Source organism: Podarcis filfolensis, assembly GCF_964270895.1.
Source record: "Podarcis filfolensis genome assembly, chromosome: 4".
Lineage (NCBI taxonomy): Eukaryota > Metazoa > Chordata > Lepidosauria > Squamata > Lacertidae > Podarcis > Podarcis filfolensis.
In genome coordinates this window covers 93,673,991-93,684,429 of record NC_139607.1, presented here as the reverse complement: position 1 = coordinate 93,684,429, position 10,439 = coordinate 93,673,991, and positions in this window count along the sequence as shown.

Genomic DNA, 10,439 nt, shown 5'->3' with positions numbered 1-10,439 from the left:
CAGCAGCTTGGGCTGGGCTTCCCTTTAATGGAAAGGTTGGGAGGCCTGCGTCCAGCTTCTGTCCTGCTCCCCAGCTCCACTGCCCAAAAAAGAACTAAAAACAAGCCTGTAAAGAAAATAAAAGTGGGGCGGATTTCTGTCTTATGGAAGAATAGGGAGAGGACTGAGAAAGTGGGGCGGAGTCCCCCGGCTCAAATATCTGACTTGGCTATGACGTGCCTATTGTTGAGGTGGGCTTTTAAAGGCCTTACTGGACTGGGACCCTCCTGGTGGGGCTGGCACTGGCTGCTATCTGGTTGGCATTGTCCCGTGACACAGGCTTTTTGGTGGTGGCTCCCTGTTTGTGAAATTCCCCCGCCCCCAGTGAAGTGCACCTGACTCCTGCAATGCTAACATCCAGGTGGAGTTCAAAAACATTCCTTTCCTCCCTGGCATTTGATGGCTGAAATACATTGTTTCAGGCCACCCTGAAGTTAGTAGCTGTGAGGGTATGTGATTGTTTGTTTGTTTGTTTAAATTATTTATACTTTTCAGGTTTATACATTTCACTGACTTTACAATCATTTTCACATTTCAAAACTTGACTTCCTTCCTCCTCTTTCTACGGTTCATTAAATTTATTTTTAATATCTTCTGCTTATCCAAATTAACTTACCGTATTTTTTGCACCACAACACTCACTTTTTTCCTCCTAGAAAGTAAGGGGAAATGTCTGTGCGTGTTATGGAGCGAATGCCTGCGGGTGGCGGGGGAATATGCTGCAGTCGTGAGCAGAGGATCCATGGTTCCCCTTCCTTCCCTCCTCCGTGGTTACAAAGCATGGATCCACATGGATCCTCAGGATTTTTGCATTGGGCTACTCCAAACTCACTGTCAGATCACATGTCTGTGGCCACAGCATGAACCACAAAAATCATATATCCACTATTTCGTTTAGAATATTTGTTTTCTTGTTTTCCTCCTCTAAAAACTATGTGCGTGTTATGGTCTGGTGTGTGTTATAGAGCGAAAAATACGGTAATTTACTCATTAAGTCATCTTCTTTAAATATATACTCTTATGGAACTGCAACTGTAATGGATAGACAAAGTACAGTGAGATTAATTGGAAGTCAGTTTTAAATTTCTTTTCTATAATTTTTATAATTGTGTTCAACATCAGGAGTATATATGATGATAATTATATTAATCTTCTTATATCTTATCGTGCGGTGGTTTGTTTGATTTTTCTGTTATTTGCTTGTTTGATTGTATGTTTGTTTACTTGTATGTACGTCTGTTTTTCATAAATGTATTTATTTTAAATTAATAAAGATATATTTTTTAAAAAGGAACTGCAGGTTATTAAAATAACCCTGCCCGTGTTCTTATCTGTTTACAGTTTATCTGTGAATATTCAATAGAGTGGTATCTCTGTTTATGAACGCTTCTGGTTATGCACGCTTCGGGTTACGAGCTCTGCTAACGCGCCTCAGGATAAGAACAGTTTCAGCTTAAGAATGGACCTCCGGAACGAATTAAGTTTGCAACCAGAGGTACCACTGTAACCATATCCATTCTTTTATAAAAAGTTTGTCGTGTTGATTTCTTTTTCTTCCGGTAAGTTTCAGGTATGTGGTTGTTTTTAATACATTTATAATTTAGTTTTTAATGGTATTGCTTGTGGGTCCCCAGATGTTGTTGAACTACAACTCCCATCACCACTAGCTAGCAAGGCCAGAGCTCAGAGATGATGGGAGTTGTAGTCAACCAAAATCTGGGGACCCACAGGTTGAGAACTGCTGCTTTAAGGTCTGGGTGTTTGCTACCCAGAAATCTCTATGTGGGACAGAAGCTACAGTTAGAACTGGATATGGAACAACTGATTGGTTCAAAATTGGAAAAGGAGTACGACAAGGCTGTATATTGTCTCCCTGCTTATTTAACCCTACTGGTGGGGGGTGGCACTGGAATTCATCATGCAAAAGGCTGGGCTGGATGAATCCCAAGCCGGAATTAAGATTGCCGGAAGAAATATCAACAACCTCAGATATGCAGATGACACAAGCTTGATGGCAGAAAGTGAGGAGGAATTAAAGAACCTTTTAATGAGGGTGAAAGAGGAGAGCGCAAAATATGGTCTGAAGCTCAACAACAAAAAACCAAAGATCATGGCCACTGGTCCCATCACCTCCTGGCAAATAGAAGGGGAAGAAATGGAGGCAGTGAGAGATTTCACGTTCTTGGGCTCCATGATCACTGCAGACGGTGACAGCAGTCACGAAATTAAAAGACGCCTGCTTCTTGGGAGAAAAGCAAATCAGCCCTGAGTGCTCACTGGAAGGACAGATCCTGGAGCTGAGGCTCCAATACTTTGGCCACCTCATGAGAAGAGAAGACTCCCTGGAAAAGACCCTGATGTTGGGAAAGATGGAGGGCACAAGGAGAAGGGGACGACAGAGGATGAGATGGTTGGACAGTGTTCTCGAAGCTACCAGCATGAGTTTGACCAAACTGTGGGAGGCAGTGGAAGACAGGTGTGCCTGGTGTGCTCTGGTCCATGGGGTCACGAAGAGTCGGATACGACTGAACGACTAAACAACAACAACAAGATGTCCCTTCGGGGGTGCCCAGTACTCAGCAGATCTGTGTGATAAGAGGGAAACTAGGGAATTATCACATCCCTGGTCCACCAAGCTCAATTTTCTGAGCTAAATCCTGTCTCATGTATTTTTTGGTGCGCTTTTAAAAATAAGAATAAACATCCCAGACAGGCCTTTTTAAAATGTCAGCTGAAATGTTTTGTAGTTTTTGTTTTTGTTTTTGGTTTTTTGTTTTGCATGAGCCCCTTTTATAGTTATTTACATGCTGTTTTCAAGTCTGCTGTCTTTTATGCTGCCATTTCTTGATATATATTTATATATTTTAAAAGTCTCTCCCCCCTCAGAAAGATGAGTTGTTGTTTTTTTGCACACCACCTTGAAAGCTAAGCTGTTAGGTACTGAAATAAAACAGAGAGAATGATGAAAAACAGAGCAGTTTCAATACCCGGATAGGGGTGGGGGAGAAATTCTGTTCAGTTTGCATTTAAAGGCAAGCCAATATAATTTTGCCATTTTTGAGACTACAGGCGGACCAAGACATCCTTCAAAATCTGCATTTCTCTAAATTTTGCACTACAGTAAAATGTCCATACAAATTCATATATAAAGACAACGTCCAATTTATGCACATCCAATTGATGTGCGACCACACCGACGTGCATCATGCCGAGTCTGGAAGTGACTTTAAAAAGGGGGGAAACAGAACTAAAAGAGCCCAGAAAGGGCAAAAAAGGTGAAAACATTCCTTTTCAACCAGGCCTTTGGCTAACTGACATCTAATGCCCTTTTAAATGTGCTGTGGAAGTTGGGGGGGATTATTGGGTTGTCTTTGTTTTGATTTTTATTATGCATGTTGCGCTTTTTATATTGTCATTTTATTTTGTGAACTGCCCTGAGATCTATGGGTACAGGGTGCTATACAAATTTAATAAGTAAGTAAATAAGCCAGGCATGAGCGCGACGCCACTCTACCCACCTAGATTTTCGAACAACTGACATTCAGAGGCATACTGCCATCCTATCTAGTAGCCATGGGTAGCCTTGTCCTAATAATAATAATAATAATAATAATAATAATAATAATAATAATTTTTATTTATACCCCACCCTTCCTGGTTCAAAAAACCAGGCTTAGGGCGGCTAACAACAAATTTAAAACACTTAATTGATGCAACAAAAAAGCATAAAATACAGTATAAAACGTGAATAACAATAAATTCAGAATTGAAAAATCAATTTAGGGGGGAAATCCATCCAATAAACATTAGATGTTCACCAGGGTAGCTGGCTAAATTAGTCCTATTTGGGCCAGCGAGGAGACCAGGGGAGAATTAGCTGTGGGATCCCAGAGCGGGTAATCTTCATAATATCTTCATGCAAATATCTGTTGCATATTACTGTACTTTTCCATGTATAAGATGAGGTTTTTCCCTGTTAAAATAATGCTTTTTTAAAAAAATGGGGTCATCTTATACATGGGTAGTTCAGAGTAGGGGGGTGATTGGTTGTTGTATGAGATTCTCAGTGGCGGTTTTTTCTGGTGATTGGTGGCTGCGGCGAGGGCTGCTGTCGACTGGCTGTTGTTGCGGCAATTGCGCGGGCGACTGGGCGAGCAAGTAGGCAGATGATTTTCGGCTTCTGCTACATGTGCTATTGGCAGTGTTGGTCTGGTGGGCGAGCGATTCCCCCGCCAAGAAAAGCTCAACAACTCTGGGCCATCTCCGCCCATTTTCTTAATTTTGAGTCCCCCCAAATCGAGTCTTATACACGTGGGCGTGTTCTACACGGAAAAGTACGGTATGTTCTTCAGGCTCCTCTTTTGTCCTTACTTTGCACACACAACCCCCAAACCCAATTAGCACTGCACTTTTAGGTTGCAATCTTATGCCCACTTAAAGGTAAAGGGACCCCTGACCATTAGGTCCAGTCGTGACCGACTCTGGGGTTGCGGCGCTCATCTTGCTTTATTGGCCGAGGGAGCTGGTGTACAGCTTCCGGGTCATGTGGCCAGCATGACTAAGCTGCTGCTGGCAAACCAGAGCAGTGCACGGAAACGCCGTTTACCTTCCCACCGGAGCGGTACCTATTTATCTACTTGCACTTTGACGTGCTTTCAAAGTGCTAGGTGGGCAGGAGCAGGGACCGAGCAACGGGAGCTCACCCCGTTGCGGGGATTCGAACCACCAACCTTCTGATCGGCAAGTCCTCGGCTCTGTGGTTTAACCCACAGCGCCACCCGCGTCCCTATGCCCACTTACTTGGGGGCAATTCCTTCATTGGGCCCAAAGGGACTTACTCATGAGTGTGTGTTTATTGGTTTGCACTGTGAACAAACAAATGAATGACAGGAGGGTCCCGTTCTCCAGACAGATGGCTGGCACTTATGGTCTGTAAGTGGGGAAGAGGAATGGGGAGTGTCTAGGAGGAGTCCTCTGTCAACAACAACAACGACATCAACAACAACAACAACTGTTGACTCTGTCAAAAGCAGAGACTGTTCTGAGCACATCTCTGGAGGCCAGTCTGAATTTGGAGCCTCAAAATTGGCTGACGAGACCGTAAAACCACCAGACTTACAGTAAAAGGAGACAATAGCACACAGAGCTAGAACAGCGCAACCCCCCTGCATGAAATCATAATGTGATAAAATGGTGAAATAGCAGATTAAACAGTGAGTACAGCAACAGATAAAACCAGCAAATAAAACATTGTAGCAAAGCCGATAAAAAGCAGAGATAAAACACGGAAAGGTGGAAGCAGACCAGGATAAAAGCATGCTAAGTTAGGCACTCGGGAAGATGCTTTCTACTAAATCAGAACATTGGTCCATTGACTTCAGTATGGTCAGCACTGAGCGGCAGCATCTCTCAGACAGGGGATCATCCCCAGTCCCTCTGAAGGACCAGGTGCACAGATTGGGAGTCATTTTGGACTCACAGCTGTCCATGGAGGCGCAGGTCAATTCTATGTCCAGGGCAGCTGTCTACCAGCTCCATCTGGTACTCAGTCTGAGACCCTCCCTGCCCGCGGACTGTCTCGCCAGAGTGGTGCATGCTTTGGCTATCTCTCGCTTAGACTACTGCAATGCGCTCTCTGTGGGGCTACCTTTGAAGGTGACCCAGAAACTGCAATTAATCCAAAATGCAGCAGCTGGACTGGTGACTGGGAGGGCCACCGAGACCATATAACACTGGTCCTGAAAGACTTGCATTGGCTCCCAGTACATTTCCAAGCACAATTCAAAGTGTTGGTGCTGAACTTTAAAGCCCTAAACAGCCTCGGCCCAGTATAGCTGAAGGAGTGTCTCCACCCCCATCGTTCTGCCGGGACACTGTGGTCCAGTTCCAAGGGCCTTCTGGCAGTTCCCTCGCTGCGGGAAGGGAAATTACAGGGAACCAGACAGAGGGCCTTCTCAGTAGTGGTGCCTGCTCTGTGGAACGCCCTCCCATCAGATGTCAAGGAAACAAACAACGATTTGACTTTTAGAAGACATCTAAAGGCAGCCCTGTTTAGGGAAGTTTTTAATGTTTGATGTTTTATCGTGATTTTAATATTTTGTTGGGAACCGCACAGAGTGGCTGGGGAAAACCCAGCCAGATGGGCGGGGTATAAATAATAAATAATTATTATTATTATTATTATTATTATTATTATTATTATTATTATTATTTCTGGAGATATCAAGGATTGAACATGGAACTTTCTGCATGCAATGCATGTACTCTACCACTACATAATAATAATAATAATAATAATAATAATAATAATAATAATAATAAGTACTTTTTTAAAAAAAAAATGTTTAGGGGTACTCTTATTTTCCTACTCATGTTGAAATATTGGCCCACAAGGAGGCCAAACTGAGATTTACAAAATGTTTAGGAGTATGCGTACCCCTGCGTACCCCAGAAAAAATCACTAATAATAATAATAATAATAATAATAATAATAATAATAATAATAATAATTGTATGCCAGCCATCTTACTGGATTGCCCCTGGGTGGCTTTCAACAAAACATTAAAACCTCAGAGCCTCAAATGTTAGAAGCCTGCCTGCATAGGGCTGCCTTCAGATGTCTTTTCAAGAGTTATGACTTCCCCCAAGGAATTCTGGGAGTTGCAGTTTGTAAAGGTTGCTGAGAGTTTGCAAGAGACTCATGTTCTCCTCACAAACCTGTAAACGACAGACTTCTCAGTGAAGAGGAATTGACTGTTAGACCACTCTGGGAATTGTAGCTCTGGAGGGAGAATAGGGGTCTCCCAAGGATTTTCAGCACCCTTAACAAATTACAGTCCCCAGGATCAGTGCCAGATTTACGTATAAACTAAACAGGCTATAGCTTAGAGCACCACTCTCTTGGGCCCCCCCAATTTTTTAAAAGAAAAACAACAGCAATGTACTTTTCCAAAATATAAGATAAAAAACAAATAAAATAAAACCTTCATCCAGCAACAGTGTTTTGTGTTGTGTAGGCTCCTATGATGTAAGTCATGGGCCCTGCCTGCTAGCCTGCTCCCTAAAATATCACTGGTTTGCTCCTTTCTATATATAGGGTGCCTACATTCTGCATTGACTGATGGCAACATGTGCAGATGGCTTGAGATACCTATGAGGTCCATAAATTACCATATAGCATATATTCATCACGAAAAACAGTGACAATTTGTTGTTGACAAAGGACAGCTCGACATATAAAGGGCCCTATTACCTTCAGTAGCTTAGGGCCTGTTCAAACCTAAATCTGCCCCTGAGTCTAACCTGTACAGAAGTCTAGTCTAAGAGATGGAATTCTCCCCCATTGATTTATGCATACTTTTAGCCTGCCATTTCCCAAAGGGTTGCAACAGGCAGCCATTGTTACAGATAAAACAGAAGGTAAAATGCCCATTAAGGTATCGATCTTCCCAAAAGGACACTTCATCCAGATACGATTATACACATTGCCCAAGTAGCCGTTTTGCAAGTGACTTTGAGACTGCGATTTATTCTGCAGGAATTAACGATGGCAAATGCGGAACACACCCCTTGCAATTTCCCCCCTTTATCTATTTTGGCATCGATGCCCCCACCTTAATCACGATAAATAAATGCACAGGGCCGCTTCAGAAAGAAAAGAAAGGCATTTTCCAACCAATTAAAAGGAATCCTAAACAAATAAGCACCAGCAGTAAAAGGAAGGCATCGTGAAAACAGTTTGGGCAGACGGCAAATTGAAATAGACCTTAGTCATGCAACAGTTTATGAGGGGGGAAAATAAACTGCTCCAGGAAATGAAGAGAGTTTACCAGCAGGCAAATACAGGTCTTTGAATTTATGAAGAGTTCTTCAGTTGTTTGGTACCAAACGTGTGAAGTGACTTCTGAGAAATTATCAGCTCTCCCTGTCCTCTAGATGACAACGTGCGTTTGGTGACGGTTTGAAGGGGGGAAATGTCTATGAGAGGCAGTGTGGTGTAGTGGTTATAGAGAACCAGACTAGGCTCTGGGAGACCAGGGCTGGATCTACACGCACCTTTTAAATGTTATTAGAGCGATATTCAGCATCTTAAAAAGCAGAGACATCACCTTACCAACAAAGGTCCGCATAGTTAAAGCCATGGTTTTCCCAGTAGTGATGTATGGAAGTGAGAGCTGGACCATAAAGAAGGCTGATCGCCGAAGAATTGATGCTTTTGAATTTTGGTGCTGGAGGAGACTCTTGAGAGTCCCATGGACTGCAAGAAGATCAAACCTCTCCATTCTGAAGGAAAGCAGCCCTGAGTGCTCACTGGAAGGACAGATCCTGAAGCTGAGGCTCCAATACTTTGGCCACCTCATGAGAAGAGAAGACTCCCTGGTCCAGGGGGTCACAAAGAGTCGGACACAACTAAACGACTAAACAACAACAAGAACGATATTAGAAATATTTTTTTTCTAAATCGTAAAGATAGGAGAAGGTCTCTCTTTCGCTTTGCTTCTAGGCCATCTAACTGGTTTCTGGCAGGGGGCTTCTCTGCAGCACTCTGCCGTCACATTTTAATAACACATTATGAACGTTAAAAAAGAATGTCACATGGTTATCCTTTTTAGCGTAAAAAAACCAAAAGAGTAGATCTGCCCCAGGGCTTTTAATCCCCACTCAGCCATGAACCACAGTTACAAGAAAGACACACTATATTATTAACAAATCAATACAAACAAAGGAATCAATAGTACATTTATAATCTATAAAACAATTTTATCACAGCCTGGATAGCTCAGCTGGCTAGAGAGCGGTGCTGGTAATGTCAAGGTTGCAGTTTCAATTCCCATATGGGCAGCTGCATATTCCTGATTCTACAATAAACAACATTAACCAAATAGCAACCAAAAAATAAATAACATAAGACCTGTTGAGATTATACACTCCTCATTCCCATGACTCATAATCTTTTACGCTGCATTCTGTGCCAACTGGAGCTTCCGGATGAAGCCCAAGGACTGACCCACTCACAGTCGTAGGCATTGGCTAGGCAGCCTAGCTGAGGCAAAGGCATCTAGAGCAGCTTGGGTCCCGGAATATTGCTGGACTAGAACCACCAACATCCCTGGCTGTTGCCTGAGCTGGCTGAGGGTGATGGGAGTTGTAGTCCAATGAATGCAAAGTTGAAGAACTCTGATCTAGAGAATGGGGGTAGGGATCCATCCAGCACATTAATATTAATATTTATGACTTCTTCTTCTTCTTCTTCTTCTTCTTCTTCTTCTTCTTCTAAGAGATGGAAACTGATGTGGAAATGTGAAGAGCTGATCTCAAGGTTGAGGAAAGAAGAAACCAGGAAAAGCCAACATTGGCAGATGAATCAATCTCTGCTGCTTACCCATCTCCTATCTCAAATGAAGCCAAGCAGATTCAGTCATGAGTCTGGTATGGCAAGAAATGCTACTCATTTTGTATTTAAAAACAAACCTCCCTGATTTGTACTTTCTGAAACCATTTGTGAACTGTAGCATAGACAGCCTTCAAAATCTGCATGTCTCTGAATTTTGCAATGTAGTTCTCAATCAAGTAATGTGTACCAAATTGCATCTACTAGGCTAAAGCATGCATGAAAATATCATACAAAAATGTACAATGGTACCTCTGGATGTGAACAGGATCCATTCTGGAACCCTGTTTGCATCCTCAAGCGAACGCAACCCGCGTCCGCAGGTCGTCATTTTGACCGTCTGCGCATGCACGATGGTGAAACCCAGAAATAACGCACTCCATTACTTCCGGGTCGCCACGGAGCACAACCCGAAAATATTCATCCCAAAGCTACTTCAACCCGAGGCATGACTGTATTATATTAGGCAAAATGTAAATTTCAGGGAAATATGCAGCGCTTTTTTCCAAAAAAAATGTTTAGGGGTACTCTCATTTTCCTACTCATATTGAAATATTGCCCCTCAATAAGGCCAAACTTAGATTCACAAAACATTTAGGGGTATGCGTCCCTCTGTGCCCCCCCCAAAAAAGCACTGGAAATATGCATTGCAAAATGCATACATTAGGCAAAACTGCATACGAAGATGTGTGTATTACGAGAAATTCATACTAGAATGCTAAGGACATTTTTCACATATACAAAAATGCAAACTGATGTGGAAAGTTGGAAAACCGAATTTAAGATCTGAAAAACGAGAAGCTGAGGGAAACTCGAAGTGACAGATTCGCAGATCCCTACATCGTGTTACGAGAGGCGCTTTCATTCCAAAGCTCTTTTCTATGTGCCTCAAATATTTGATATCCTTCTCCACCGCAGCTGATTCATTTCTTCAACAATGGGGATGTACAAGTTATTACAGGAATCACCCTGCATTACCTGCTAAGTCGGGGCTTCCTATTCCAGCTGC